Source organism: Brachycentrus maculatus, unplaced genomic scaffold (assembly GCF_059751285.1).
Source record: "Brachycentrus maculatus isolate JH-2025_06_01 unplaced genomic scaffold, ASM5975128v1 h1tg000318l, whole genome shotgun sequence".
Classification (NCBI taxonomy): Eukaryota; Metazoa; Arthropoda; class Insecta; order Trichoptera; family Brachycentridae; genus Brachycentrus; species Brachycentrus maculatus.
The window spans coordinates 24,939-38,892 of NW_028281067.1; the positions used below are offsets into that span (position 1 = coordinate 24,939).

Sequence of the window (13,954 nt, forward strand, 5' to 3'; positions counted from 1 at the left end):
TATTGTTGTGTGCATGCTGGTGTAGTGATTGTCCTGACGAAGAGACGGGTAACTAAGGTTGAGTGGTAATCTCGGTGAGTGGTTATACATAAACATAGCAAAAAAAATGTGCATAAATTATATTCTTATTGCGTATGTTTCCAAAATTATTTTAACTTTTAGTACTTACCTACTTTTAACACTTAAAGTATTTTTTTTTAAATGCTTCGGTTTTAAAATTTGCAAAATCAAGCATTCTTTTATAAGTATTATTATTTAACTTTTGAAATATTGTTATGTAACGCTAATTACTTGCCTGCGAGATTTAAAATTTTATTCTGCTTCATAAACATCTCTTTGCGCGAGCGTTAAATATTTTGCAAACAACGGAATGCGCTGGCAAGAAAAACTAAAAAGGTATACTTCAATTGCATCATCTTAAATATTCAAACAATAAATACGCAGCTTTTTTTATAATACGCCGTAATTTTTATTAGTCACTCACCGTTACACTTGATTACATCTGTTACACCTGATCTTCATCGACGCACGAAATCCATTGAGTAAAATAAGTAAACAAAAAGATAAAGAGCTAAAGTACTGTAAAAGGTATCTTGTCATACAAATGATAAATCTTTTCGATAAGATCATTAATATTCCAATCTACTTTCCTTTCTCTTGTCTCATTGGGTCTGTAACTTTAGAGCGGGTATTTCAAATACAATTTCTTTAGTACCGATTCAACTCGAGAATCGAGTGGTCATGCCCGAAGCATTCTCACGCACCTGCCGCGCTATAATCAGCCTTATTACACCTGTTGATAAGTATCAAATTCCTCCGGCGCAAATTTGAATTTCTAAACGGACGTTCGCGTAAAGTGCCGCGGGATTAGAGACCTTATACCCTCGTGTCTAAGGGTTGTTTTGTCTTGGAGTTTTGTAAATTTCTTTCGTTAATGACAGCTATCGTGGGGAAGTACGTTTTAAGGTCATCCACGGTGTCTTCGAGTTGTTTGAGTTTTTAATTAATTTGTTAAGCAACATTACTTGAAATTTTTATACATATTTATCAAACAGTTTTATTGTGAATGTGTGTGGCTTCTGCGTTGAATGAATTAGATTTTTACCTTTTGTGACCATATTTATGAAGTACGTAATTCTAAAATGTTGAAAGTTGATAGAAAAAGTCACCGACAGTTGAATTAGTGGTGTATTTGTGTTTTCCAACGGAACGCATGGATTGTTCCAGTTCAAAATTTTCCTAAAAATGGTAGGACTTAAAAAATATTATTTTAGTCAAATATATTATTTTGCATGTATAATCATAAGTTATGAGTTAGTACAAATGGAAAGCTGTATTTTTTAAATGTAATTTCTTACGAATTTGTAGCATAGGCAAACTATCATAAAAAATAATTAACTTTATATTTGAAAAAAAATACAACTCTCTATCTATACCAACTAAACCCAGCAGATAAGTTGAAAATAACTTTATCTCAACATAAATGAAGAAGAATGTAGAAGTCATAAGTCGTAAGAAGGCATAAACCAGCCTTTGACAGGTCATAAGCCCTGTTAATACCCAGACTTCCATATTCTTATTCATCTATGTTGAGATGTAATAAATGTAAACATAACTCCCAAGTGGAGAAACCCAGATTTGTGAACAAGTATTTGGACACACTCAAAAACATTTGATATGACATCTGTTACGTTAGGTTAATTCTGCTAAATACTTTACAAATGAAAATTATTTTTAAAACATAATTATCCCTAAACACTGAACCATCAAATTGTATTACAATCATAAAAACGATGGAAATTTATTATAGTTTTCCTTTTACTTGTTCAAAATAAATATTTAAATTAAATAAATTATAAAAATTATTATATTTAACTTTTGTACTGACATTTCTTTTTTGAACTGCACTAAAAAAAAAACAAAATACAGTTTTGCTACTATTATATCTGAATAGAATAAAACTGTGTAAAGTAGTTTTATGTATAATAATAGCACAATATCTATTGAGTTGATTTTTCCACTTTATTTTTATTTGGCCACTGACCAAGTTTCGGCATTACCGACATCATCAGACTGACCAGATAAGATAAAAGAAGACCACGTTTTATTTTTATATTTCAATCATCGTGTTTTTCCACAAAGTTAATGCCAAATCAATAAATGATATAGATTTTAGTTTTATTACTGAAAGGAACAGCTTTTTACATAATAAAATAAGAACTTAATAGTTTATTCCACGTTTATTTTATTTTACCAGTGACTGGTTTTCGTCTTTACCAACAACATCAGACTGGTGTCCCAGATATTATATATTTCACAGTTTTATTATTTATATTAAATATAAATTACTTGATATAATATTGTTTTATTTTTACTAATAAATATCTTCCAAATCAAAAAAGAGTCATAACAGAGAAATAAAGGAATTTAATCATAGGTTATGTGACATTCATTTTGAAATCTTGTAATTAAAACTTTTTTGAAATGATATTTGTATTAGAAAATATAATTAAAATAAAAAAAATTGACATTATACATACTTGCGGAATTGCGCATTGCGAACATTGAAATTATTGTTACTGCACTACAATATATAAAATCTTAACTTAAAAATGTAAAAAATAACTACTAATACTACTACCAACACGCCGTTTCCCCGCAAGGGTAGGCAGAAAGTATGGAACGCCACACTCTTCTGTCCCGACATACACTCCTCGCAGTAATTAAAATGCGTAATAATTAAAGAAATTGTGCTGGAATAATAGGCAGGTGTGTATGAGGAGATGCATGAACGTGGAAGAGGCAAAAGACACACTGGCGTGGCCACCCATTCTCTCTGCCTATCCCTGCGGAGATAACGACGTGATGGTTAGTTAATAAGCCTCAGGTGACCGATAAAAATATGTTAAGCCTATGCCTATTGCGAAACTCCCACACAAGAATGTTCATTAAAATTAAATTGGATTTTCCATAGATGTAGAAAAAATAATTACACATAGAAAAGTAGGATAGTACTAATATTTTATTAGTGTATTTCTGTGGCAACGTTCCGGTCAATTGCACAATTATTTTACTATGACAGTGAAAGTACGACAATCAGTTCAATACACTTTGCATCAGCAGCAATCAACTCGGCATGAAGACGTAATTAAATAATAATAACACGGTCGAGTAACGACTGGCCTCTTAACAGTTTTATATGACAACAAAAGAGCCTGAAAACTGGGCATCAATAATAATTCTGTAGTTTTATTATATTTTCTTTGTTACCGCTAACTGAAACAGTTTTAAGGGTATACTCTCTAATATATATATAGTCGTATGCGACGGGCTGCGCGAGAAGCTGCACGTACTGTTTATACAAATTGACAACATGTATATGTTGAAATTAGTACAATTAATATTTTTATAATTTTTTAAACTCCTTACACTTCAATAACTCTTTTCTTTTCAAAACCATTATCCCAGCTTAAGTCCCAGTAATCAATAGCAGTAATTGTTTTATTGTAAGTACCGTTTTTATATTGACAAAATAAGTTTTTCTTTGAAATTAATAAATGGGTTTGAAAGAAAAGATTTATTGAAAGGCTTAAAATTTTTTTTACAATGTGTGTTCTAAAAAATGAAATTTTAAATGATTTTTTTTACTGTGCTTAGAGGCACATCCGGTTTCTTACGTAGCCGTTCGCTAACTAAATCATCCAGTTAGAGAGTTCTCCCTTAAGGCGGGATATTTGTCTTTGACTTCAGCTTTGATCTTTCCCTTTTCCCCTTTTCCTCCCTCCCGTCTCTCTTCCGGGTGTATTCACAAATTTACAAATGTGGAATTATGTAATTAGAAAAGTACTATTACCTATTTTGTAATACTCGTTGATTCTAGTGACGATGTTTTATTCTGTTAAATTCCCAAATACATTTAAAATAAAATAAATAATGGATTCGGATTCTGGTACTCAAATAACTCAATTCCATATTTGGAAGACAGTTGTTCTTCAAAAGGCTCTAAGTACATTTTTCTTGTAAGCAATAATGACCCGGAAGCACAAAACAGTCAGGAAGTGCTTTGCAAATTCAGATTTACATTATTCACTACAATTTTAAATAACAAATTCCATATAAGCCGAAGTTACGTGGTTATGGCGGAACACGGATGCAAAAATGTGGAATTTCACCACTTCTAATATAATCTTTGGTGGTCATATTGACAACAATGCTCATTTGATTCCTATACAACTTATACAAATATTATAATTTATTTATTTACATATCGCTCACTCCTTTCAACGTCATATGTAAAAAATCGTCAATTTTAAGTTGTGCATGTTTTCAGAATGCCCATAAAATTTACTATATCCCAGCAAAAGCGGCATATTTTTAAGACAATATTTACCCGCTGCAGGGCAGAAAGTGTTGTTTTTGCATTTTGAATAAAAGGTATTGTTTAATTACTTTTTTTAAATATCCTAAATATTTTTCAAATGGAGAAAAAACATTCAGGTTTTACCTAAAAAGACCTATTGCACAGTAAAAAGTTCAATAAGTGGCTTGATATTTATTTTTAATACATTGTTTTATATTTTAAAACATTAAAAACGATCTCCTGAAAAATCAAGTATTTTTTTTATATTTGTATATGACAAATTTAACACGAAATCTATGCATTACATTAAATTTAACCCGTCAATTTTCATTAAAATACAAATTGGATATTGCCTTCTCTTTCTAACACACTAAACTTTTCCAACGTAAAAAATAGTATTTCATTATGCGTTTCTTTATACAGAATGTGTAAACAAATTTGACAAGAAATCCATGAATTGCATTGAATTTTACGTGTCAAAGTTCATTAAAATATGAATAATGTAAAAAGACATATTGTGTACCGCCTTTTCTTTCAAACATACTTAACTTTTCCAATATCAAGAAATACTATTTAATTATAAGTTATTTTGTATATTATATTAACAAATTTGAGAAGAAATCCGTTCATTACATTGAATTTACATTGAATTGGAGGGGGGTTGGTTAAACGACGGGATTTATTTGTAAAAGGAAACATAGATAATAATGACGTATTTTGAAATAGTATATTATTAATTAACGTTTTTTCTGAATTAAAATTTTTATGTATTTCTAAATTTTCTAAACCAAACATATCACAATTGACAATTTGTCAGTAACGATAGTTCAAAGTACAGCTTTTGTCATTTTGAGAAGCATAATTCACAGTTAAAAAAAGAGTCGTTATTGAATAATGATATTTATTTTTATTTATCTCCTATAATTCGTCACCACCATTATGTCCACCTAGGTAGTGTAATGGTCAGCACGCTCCGCTACCGTTCTGGAGGTCCCGGGTTCAATTCCCAGGGGGGTAAAATAAATATAAGTGATTTTTTCACTGTAATATTTATTCAATATTACCCTGGACTGGTACCTGAAGCGGACGGCTGATCACCTTTCCTTCATGTGTTAACGATCAAGATAACACTGCGTTTATACGACACAGTGCCCTATGCACCGTTGGGGTGTAGATAGGGGGTTTATTATTATTATAATTCGTCAACATATACATTTTTGTTGTCAATAAAAAAATGTTAATATGGTCGGTTGAAATATTGCATCAACAGTTAATTCTAACACTGTCCAATTTGGTTAATATACCGATAAGGAAATGATTTATATAATTGTTTGATGAAATAAATATATACAAAATAGGTCGATGAATAAAAAATCGGTAATGTACAAACGAGTTTGTTTTATTAGCGTTTTTTCTGCGCTCCATAAATCTGGCAATAATAATAAAGTAGTTAATACATTTTTTTTATTTCAAAATAAAGTCGTCTGTGCATATCTATTTCTGTTTATTTTGTTCACACGTATAAAAACACCTGTTAAAAAAAATATGACTGAAAATTTTTAGAAATATTTTTCACACTTAGAAAGTTTAAAAGTAAAAATTAAATGTATTTCAAATACAGTGAAACCTCTAGTAACGAGTAAATCGTATAAAGACCGAAACGTGAAAAAGTTGTAAAAAAAAGATTTTCAATTAATGTTTTACTTAGTAAATACCACTATTTCTTAAAATCTACTGTGACACGTGTTTCTATGCATTCCGCATCATTTTCAAACACCGTATGATGCGGAATGCATCGAAACACATGTCACAGTAGATTTTAAAAAATAGTGGTATTTACTAAGTAAAACATTAATTAGAAGTGGATAGATTTTACCACAAAGTGACTGCCGAATCAATTAATGAAAAAAAATGATTCTGTTAACGAGTGTTTCGCTTAACGAGTTAGAATCTGAAACGAATTATGCTCGTCATGAGCGGTTCCACTGTATATTTAAATAGTTTTATTTTAATATTCTTAAAAAGGTGAAAATGAAAATTAAGATCATAATGACATCAAAAGTGATGATAGATTTATTAATTAAAATTAAAAAGTTAATAACTTGTTTAGCAACTTTTCAATAATTTAATTAATTGTCAAGTGTCTGAGTAGCTTATTTTAAAATAAATTATTTTTGTTGTTATATATTTTGTATAAAGTATATGATATTAGAGCACTCTCTCGTTTTTTCTTCATACTCTTTCTACATTCCCAGGTCCGGTATAGAAACTTTTGATTTCCATTTGGACTCATATATTAAAAAAAAAACTTTTTTTTTTAACTTATATCGGTGTAAAATCAATCATTCTATGTTTTTCGCGGTCAAAGATTAAAAAAAAATACTATTGCTTTCAAAGTGTCTATCACTGTCAGCGGTACATGTAAGTTAATTAATGGTGGTGGATTGTACACACTAACTAGTGTGTACAATCCACCACCATGTTCTAATACCCAGGATGACAGCGGTAGGAAAACTAGTGACTCTATTATGTACTTTATTTATTGTTTCGGCATTAACTTTGTAGTAAGACATTTTACATGTTACAATGATTAAGGAAACACTTTTTTTGTACCATTTGAGTTTTATTTAAGACTACTAGTTTCGGAAGCTAAACAACCATCGTCAGGTCTGAATAATAACTAAAATATATTTATATTTTATATTTTACTTATTATTCAGACCTGACGATCTAAGTTAGGCTCCCGAAACTAGCAGTCTTTAATGAAACTCAAGTGGTATAAAAACAAGTGTTTCCTTATCATACCGTCCCAAATACAACTCTAAAATGTAGACTTATGTAGCTTCTCATACGGTGTTTGAAAATAATGCGGAATGCATCCAAATACGTGTAAAAATGGATTTTAAGAAAAAGTGGTGTAAACCATATTAAATTTTCATTTAAAATGGACGTATACTACTGCAAAGTCACTGCCAAATATTGATTCATTGTAATGAAATATAATTTTCTAAATGATACAAAAAGTACAGTGATATCAGTGGTATCCATCACCCGTCGTACAACTTTTCTCGCCGGATGCTGTGAGTAGGGTAAAATGCCGTAGTAGACTTTTATGGTGTTCTTTCAGCATACCTATAATGGGAAATGTCGTCCCAGTATTGAATTAATTTAAAAACAAATGAAAATGCGCCTCCATAATATATTTCTATTGATTAAAAGATAGGGGCTATTCTTGCAAAACTAGTTGCAATAGTAAAAATCGACCAAATATCTCATAAGTAATGTTGTCAGCTTGTGGTCCCGTGGTTAGTGTCGCGGACTCTTAAGTCAGAGTTTCTCGGATCGAACCCACTCTACCACAATTTGATACCTATTTCTAATAATGAGCCGCTAAGGCTCACGGAAATAAAATAAAATTGAAATATTTGTGTAAATAATAATAACATAAATATTTCTCTTTTTCTAAAAAAAAATATATAATAAAATCATAAATAATTTTAATTGATGATAATTTAGAAAAATTAACAAAGCGCTTTTTTGTAAAATATGTACCACATATATGGTTAAAATAAAAACGGAAAAGGGAAGAGTCTACCAAACAATTGTCAGACCCGCACTCCTCTATAGCTCCGAATGCTGGACGATGTATAACACCTACTCCAGCCTACACCAACTAAAAACTGCTGAAATGCGAATGCTTAGATGATCAGCTCGAGTGTCCTTTAGTGACAAAATAAAAAGTTCACGCATTTGCGGAAGCCTGGGTGTAACAGTCATCAAAAGTAAGGTACAGGAAAGGCTATTGAGATGGTATGGGCACATAGGACACAGAGAACCTGAACCTATTGTGAATCAGGCAATCGCCATGGATCTTCCTCAAAAAAACATCTATAGGAAGATCAAAAAATTCATGGATGCTTTAGAAAGATAACATGATTTGAAGGCATGGCCTAGGTGACGTTTTCTGTGATAAAAGGACCTATAATATGAGGATGAATAGAGCTGACCTCAACAGTCTACAAAGAAGATACGTTGGGATGGAACCAGGAGGAAGATTTAATAATAATTATCAATTTTGGTTAATTCATATAGTGCCATTTTCGTAAAATACTACCTCCACAAATATTTTGATAATTAGTGGTATTTACAAAACTAACTGTAAGCAATCGACTTAATAAATATAAGCTATTTGATTTAATGATTATTTTGTTTTTTTGTTGTTAAATTTAATTATTCGTAAAATTTCTTTTATGGCAAAAACATCAATTCGTTTAATACGAAATTGTTAACCCAAATTGCGGTTACGTTTTGAACGAAACAAATTAAATTTTATTTTCTAACCGTAAGATTATATTTGCTTGGTCCAAATATCAGTGGGTATGTGAAGTGAAAGAGTATTATTAATAACGTATCCATACATAATATCGAAAGAACCTTGAAATGTGGCGTGTATCGTGAATGCGGGAGAATGTTCACAATTACATACGATATTTATCTGAAATGCTTAGAAAACATATCGCATTGGGTCAGAGTGATAATATATTACTGTATTATTATTTTATACTTTTGACATCTCAACATTGATGTAAAAGAATATGGAAATCAGGATATTTATGGAGATTACAACCATCATAGGCTGGTTTAAATGATCAATTTACATACGTGTAACATTCACAAATTCTACCCATGAATGACAATGAGTTATACAAATAATAATTCCTAATTGGAGATAATCCAGATTTGTGAACAAGTATTCGGACACACTCAAAATGTTGTAAATATATTACCGCGTTTAGATATTTTAATATTTATAAAAGTACCAAAAAAACGTGGTTAAAACAAAGTTTGTTTTATTTTAAAAATATGCCACAAAGTATCTGCGGAAAACATTCAAGAAATATTTTAAATATTTTCACTTTAAAACTTTTTTTTCTAATGACATTTCTAGGAGATTTCATTGGAATGATCTAGTTACTAACTTACTAATCATCACAATGCTTCCTCGGCGGGGTAGGCAGAGAAAATTCTTCGCTTTTCAAACATTCTTCGCCTCTTCCATATTCATGCATCTCCTGATACATACTCACCGATAATTCACCTGACCCTACCGCTTTCAAAAGAGCGAAATTTGAGCATTTGACAAACTTGATTATGCCAAGTTTTACACGGTCTTCTTTTGTGCCTTTTTCTTACTACAAACGCTTCGTTAATTTGTTTTAGAAGATTGTGGAAATAATTTGGAAAAAAATGTTTTTCTTTTAGTTTTCAAGGTCGTTTTACTCTCACAATTACTATTAGAAGAGCATTTCATGCCATCCTTCCCGCAACAGCAAAGGCACGCTTAAAAAATTTAACGTGCTACTTGCAACCTGGTAAGAACATTTTATCCATCTGTTGTAGCGAGTATGAAACGTCTACCAATCGATTCGTCTGGAATGCACTTCACAATGTGTTTTCCCATGGTCTGTCAATGTAATGTTACTTCAAACAGCTGTAACATGATCTCACAATCAATAAATAAACCATCGCCTTGCCATCATCGATTATGCAAGTTTTTTTTTTAAATAATTGTTCAGAGCAAAATCCTTCAAAAAAATGTGAATTCTTTCCCATTGAAAAATTCCCAGAAGATATCGACACGGCTCAAGTTTGCATGTATTGTTAATGGCTAATAATTGTGGTGACCTCTGAGACTAATCAACTTTTCCATCAGCAAGAGGTTCAGTGAGGTAAGTCAGAACAGGTCTACTGCGTGATGCCAACTCGGCTTCGCTGAATCCGCGCTCATGATGCAATCGCCCGTGGACTGTTGTGTCAATACGAAATGCCGAGTTTATCCGAAGCCTGTCGTGATCTATTCGTGTTAACAGATCTTCAGCATATCAATCTTTAAGAAAAAAATCATAACTTGAAAAGAAAATATATTTTCCTGTATTTATATACTCAAATTTAAATGAAACAAAAAATACAACACGATTTTATTCTTCCTTACCAGAAAAGTTAGACTTTTTTTTTACTTATTTATTTTTTTACAAAAATGTTAATAAAATCAGCATATAACCACTTACGGAGATTTTTATGTCTACCGGTTTTGAGAAGTACCCGTCTCTTCGTCAGGACAATCAGTACAACAGCAAGCAAACAATATTGGTTTCTGCTATATATTTAACATAGGTTTCTGCTACTAAAATCTTGATTTTTCAATTAATAGATGTCGCTGACAATGTTTTATGCATATTTTAATTTGAAGCACCAAAACAACTCTTCTATATTTTAATAATGTTTTTGTCGATCATAAGTAGAATGGCGATTGTTACACGGTTTGTAAAATGATCACTTAATCCAGCTATATACAGGTCGTAAGATCTGTAATGCCCAGACTTCCATATTCTTGATCATCTATGTTAAGATCTCAATAATTATGAAATAAAATAAAACATTTTCAATACGATCATCCTTTTTTACAACACCTTGCAAAATATTGTATGTAGGTACTGATTCATCCAGATTTCATAACTAAACGAACTAGGTTTGCATTAGTAATGTGTGTGGAGAAAGTTGTTGATATAAGAGAGCATCTGTTTGTTCCTTGCAGGTGTATCAGTACTCAATGTACATATGTGTGTCGTTTTGAAATATCCTCATAATTTGTATATTTCCTTATACCCAGGCAAAACGATGAGATCACACATTTGTATCATCATTTTTACTGCGAATTAAAATTAATATATTTTAAATATGACGATAGGTACGTTTAGTATTTTTTTCATTTGAAAAAAAATATGTTAATTTTTAGTTTAAACTAACAAATTTTTATAAATTGCTATACTTTGATGGAATTCCTCATTTTATTTTTTATTAATATTTATACTGCACCGATACTGCATGTATCATATAGTAATATTATTGTAACTCACATTATTTTTAGTAATTAAATATGTTCAATACACTTCTTCATCTACGTTATTGGTTTAAATAAATAACAGCTTAAAATAATACGTATTTGAATTGAGTTACTTATTTTATATAAGTTTCGTTCCTGACCGCTCGTTGATGTTATTTACTTAGGACAAAATATTGGCTTGGCGTTCCTGAAATATATTTGATATTTTAATCCATTTTTACCTCCGATTACGTAGACTCTCGATACCACCAGATTTAAGTTTCTGGTTGATCTAGTCGTGTTAAGTATTTTTTGCTCATCCTCATTCTGTTCTCATTTGCCAAATATACTTTCTTCGTCATTCTCTCGTAATTCATTCGCTCCACATTATTCGATTTATTACATACATATTTCGACAAAAATTATTTAAACTATCAAAGATTTTGAAATGCCCTAGTTTTGAGGGTGGAAGAATTGTATAAACCCTTATAAATACAACAGTGACGACGGATTTCTACCACCTTGCTTTTTAAGGGGGGACCAACGTACATACAAAAAAACTGTTTTTTGCTACTGACAACAGCTGTCGCAACTCATTTCTTTATGTATTAAGAAAGTACCTACCTCTGCTATTGTTGCCTCACTTCCGCTCAGGTGTAAACCGCCCCTAACTTCCGTAGGTACTTGACGAGAAGAAATATTTAAAATATAATATTACGTATAAGGAATGGGCAAAGAATATTCACGAATTAAATATATATTTATTTGCGACATTGTTTTTGAGTTAACAAACATTGTAATTTAAAACCAATGAGTGAAGGAATTGTAAAAAAAACGATGTACGATAGAGGTTCAAATGGTGAAATGAGGAAAAAATCCGAGGCCGAGATAATCATTATCGATAAAATTAAGAAAGGTGCGTTGAGATGGTTTGGACATGAGGAACGAACGAGCGAAAAACTAACAGTAAAACAAATATCCAAATATATTCAGAAATAGGAGCAGAAAAAGACTGAAGAAAACTTGGTTTGCTCAAGTATATCAAATACATACTTGGAAGTGGTCAGGTAATCGGCGTGTACGTATGAGGAGATGCTTGAATGTGGAACGGGCGAAGATTTTTTGTAAAGACATATTGGTGAAGAGTTTTATTTTCTCTGCCTATCCCTGAGTGGAAGCGGCGTGATGATTAGTTAATTAGTTAGGTAGATAGATAAAGGAGTACAATTGTCTGAGATTACGTAAACCCTTATCCGCACCCCAATGGTGCATAGGGCACTGTGCCATATAAACGCAGTGTTATCTTGATCGTTCACACATGAAGGAAGGGTGATCAGCCCTCCGCTTCAGGTACCAGTCCATGGTAATATTGAATAAATATTACAGTGAAAAAATCACTTATACATATTTATTTTACCCCCCTTGGGAATTGAACCCGGGACCTCCAGAACGGTAGCCGAGCGTGCTGACCATTACACTACGGAGGCGGAAAAAATTCGCAAGGAATTTAGGAATGACTTTATGCTGTTTATTTCACAAGTAACCCGCCAGATGTCGCTTCTAGCTGGGACATACATGACCACTTGAATATCGTATATATACCAGCTCCAAAAATCAAGCAGTATGGACGGTTTTAACACGGACAAATAGGTGATCGTTACACAAGTGTAAAAGTGATCACCTAAGCCAGCCGATGTCAATGCTCAACGATTTCTGTATTGGACTTATAATATATAAAAATATGTCAATCTATTGATATCTATCACAATACATCAGATTGAAAAATGCATTGGGTGTAATATTTATATAAACGTCTAATCGTATCCAAATTAAGAAAAGAATGCCATATTTGTAATAATTTAAATTCAATATGCAAATCCAAACATGCATACCCATTCATAAAAATGTGACAAAGCCTTACAAAAGATTTTACTTACACAAATATGTGTTTTGGGCACACACGCCATCAAAAGAAAATATATATAGGTTACATATTCATTGAAAAGAGTTAAATCAATATTTTCATTTTGGAATTATTTTTCTAATGACATTTCATAACGCATGTGATCTATATTTGATGTGAACATATGAAAAAATGGGTATGCTCGGAAACCTTTAGACAAAAATCTCGATGAGTGGTTATGTACTAACATAACTATCATTTTTAAAAAAATTAAAAAGTAAAAATGACTAACCACAAAGTACTCGTAAACGCAAGAAATATTACAAATTAAAAATATATTCAATCTTTTATCCACAGCCCAATGGTGCATAGAGCACTGCATCATATAAACGCAGTGTTATTTTTATCATTAATACATAAATGGAAGGTCATCAGCTCACTGCATCAGGTACCAGTCCAGGGTGATATTTAATAAATATTAGAGTGAAAAAATGACTTATATTTTTTTAAATCCCCCCTGGGAAACAAACCCGGGACCTTTAGAACGCCTCCGTAGTGTAATATTAAAAATAATAATTTAATATTATTTATTCATTGTTTCAATTTCAAATCGTTTTATGACTCGCTTATATTTTGAATCGATTTTGCTTTGTATTTATTCTGTACTATGTACAAATGATTTCGATCGAATGTCGAGCAGATTTCGCTGGAGTATTCAATTTACACAGGTGTTTCGTATGTGAAGTTGATCAATGTGTTATGAATAATGTGTACAATATATTAACAAAAGTTGAGCTCATGTTCTGAA

The 13,954-nt window shown here is 31.3% G+C and overlaps 1 protein-coding gene across 1 annotated transcript in view; it reads left to right on the forward strand.

Annotated features, from left to right (window-relative positions):
* The first annotated feature begins 710 nt into the window (after positions 1–710).
* The window catches only part of LOC148304434 (uncharacterized), a 160,493-nt gene continuing 147,249 nt past the window's right edge, over positions 711–13,954 (forward strand). The window contains exon 1 of the mRNA XM_088268309.1: positions 711–1,248. The gene's annotated coding sequence lies outside the window, so the exon portion shown is untranslated. The remainder of the gene's footprint in view (positions 1,249–13,954) is intronic.